This window comes from Oryzias latipes, chromosome 3, assembly GCF_053564925.1.
Source record: "Oryzias latipes strain Hd-rR chromosome 3, Olatipes_Hd-rR_3.1".
Lineage (NCBI taxonomy): Eukaryota > Metazoa > Chordata > Actinopteri > Beloniformes > Adrianichthyidae > Oryzias > Oryzias latipes.
The window spans coordinates 4547501-4550000 of NC_136239.1; the positions used below are offsets into that span (position 1 = coordinate 4547501).

General features: G+C 39.4%; 3 non-coding genes across 3 annotated transcripts in view; all 3 read right to left on the reverse strand.

Moving 5' to 3' along the window:
• trnas-uga (transfer RNA serine (anticodon UGA)) overlaps positions 1-33 on the reverse strand; it is an 82-nt gene extending 49 nt beyond the window's left edge. Inside the window, exon 1 of the tRNA in view lies at positions 1-33. This exon is cut by the window's left edge and continues 49 nt beyond it. This is a non-coding gene — a tRNA (tRNA-Ser).
• Positions 34-512: 479 nt separating this feature from the next.
• On the reverse strand, positions 513-594 carry trnas-aga (transfer RNA serine (anticodon AGA)). The gene has a single exon. It is a non-coding gene; the product is annotated as a tRNA-Ser (tRNA).
• Positions 595-1915: 1321 nt separating this feature from the next.
• On the reverse strand, positions 1916-1997 carry trnas-aga (transfer RNA serine (anticodon AGA)). Its single transcript has one exon. It is a non-coding gene; the product is annotated as a tRNA-Ser (tRNA).
• Between the last annotated feature and the right edge of the window lie 503 nt (positions 1998-2500).

Here is a 2500-nt window from a genome sequence, read left to right on the forward strand (position 1 = left end):
AGTCCATCGCCTTAACCACTCGGCCACAACAACACACGATACTATACAGCGTTTGGTTGCTTCACTGCCAATGGATTCTGTCGTAGGCGGAAATTAGATCTTGGATTTAAGCTTGGATTTAAAACTCAGTTTATCCGATGGTCATGCACTAAGGCCTTAAAGACCAACTCCAATGAAAATGGTGTCTTTAACAGGTTAAAAAGCATTCATCCCATGATGGAAGACATGTATAAAGAAAATGATACTTAAATGTGCCTATCTGAATATTTTTTGTAGTTAATTCATAGTGAACCAGTAACAGACAAAAACACGCTGCATGACAAAGCCTGTACTTTTACTTTCAAACGACAATGAGAAGGCAAGAAGCTCCCTGCTACGTTCCATTGTGATGCATCCAATCGCATCTTGAAGGAGATCCAATACGCCTTGGTAGTCTTGGTCCGAGCTGGCATGGTGCTCACAACTTTATTTGTGTTAAATGTTTGTAAAGTTCAAGTGCAAGAGACTTGTATTGTTGTCGGCAGGATTTGAACCTACGCGGGGAGACCCCAATGGATTTCTAGTCCATCGCCTTAACCACTCGGCCACAACAACACATGAAACTATACAGCGTTTGGTTGCTTCACTGCCATTGGATTCTGTCATAGGCGGAAATTCTTTTCCAAGCTGACTACAGAAAAATACAATTCCTGTCTTAGCAGATATCACTGGGATGCATTTCCTGGCAATTAAAACAAGGGATCATTTCAAAAAAGGAAAATATGACAACCATTTTACCACCATGCCCAATTTCATTTCCCCAACAACCACACAATGTTTCCTCAAACACAACGCCTCAAAATTTGCCTTAAATCTCAAGAATTTTTTAAAAATCTAGCATACTTGGCTAACAATTATCTTCATTCTAATGTTCAAACATAACCCTAATGAAAAATGAAAGATTCTGTTGAGAGCTTGGATTTAAAACTCAGTTTATCCGATGGTCAAGCACTAAGGCCTTAAAGACCAGCTCCAATGAAAATGGTGTCTTTAACACGTTAAAAAGCATTCATCCAAAGATGGAAGACATGTATAAAGAAAATGATACTTAAATGTGCCTATCTGAATATTTTTTGTAGTTAATTCATAGTGAACCAGTAACAGATCAAAACACACTGCATGACAAAGCCTGTACTTGTACTAACAAACGACAATGAGAAGGCAAGAAGCTCCCTGCTACGTTCCATTGTGATGCATCCAGTCGCATCTTGAAGGAGATCCAATACGCCTTGGTAGTCTTGGTCCGAGCTGGCATGGTGCTCACAACTTTATATGTGTTAAATGTTTGTAAAGTTTAAGTGCAAGAGACTTGTATCGTTGTCGGCAGTATTTGAACCTACGCGGGGAGACCCCAATGGATTTCTAGTCCATCGCCTTAACCACTCGGCCACAACAACACACAAAACTACACTGCGTTTGGTTGCTTCACTGCCAATGGATTCTGTCGTAGGCGGAAATTAGAGCTTGGATTTAAGCTTGGATTTAAAACTCAGTTTATCCGATGGTCATGCACTAAGGCCTTAAAGACCAACTCCAATGAAAATGGTGTCTTTAACAGGTTAAAAAGCATTCATCCCATGATGGAAGACATGTATAAAGAAAATGATACTTAAATGTGCCTATCTGAATATTTTTTGTAGTTAATTCATAGTGAACCAGTAACAGACAAAAACACGCTGCATGACAAAGCCTGTACTTTTATTTTCAAACGACAATGAGAAGGCAAGAAGCTCCCTGCTACGTTCCATTGTGATGCATCCAATCGCATCTTGAAGGAGATCCAATACGCCTTGGTAGTCTTGGTCCGAGCTGGCATGGTGCTCACAACTTTATTTGTGTTAAATGTTTGTAAAGTTCAAGTGCGAGAGACTTGTATCGTTGTCGGCAGGATTTGAACCTACGCGGGGAGACCCCAATGGATTTCTAGTCCATCACCTTAACCACTCGGCCACAACAACACACGAAACTATACAGCATTTGGTTGCTTCACTGCCATTGGATTCTGTCATAGGCAGAAATTCTTTTCCAAGCTGACTACAGAAAAATACAATTCCTGTCTTAGCAGATATCACTGGGATGCATTTCCTGGCAATTAAAACAAGGGATAATTTCAAAAAAGGAAAATATGACAACCATTTTACCACCATGCCCAATTTCATTTCCCCAACAACCACACATTGTTTCCTCAAACACAACGCCTCAAAATTTGCCTTAAATCTCAAGAATCTTGTAAATTCTAGCATACTTGGCTAACATTTATCTTCATTCTAATGTTCAAACATAACCCTAATGAAAAATGAAAGATTCCGTTGAGAGCTTGGATTTAAAACTCAGTTTATCCGATGGTCATGCACTAAGGCCTTAAAGACCAACTCCAATGAAAATGGTGTCTTTAACATGTTAAAAAGCATTCATCCCATGATGGAAGACATGTACAAAGAAAATGATACTTAAATGTGCC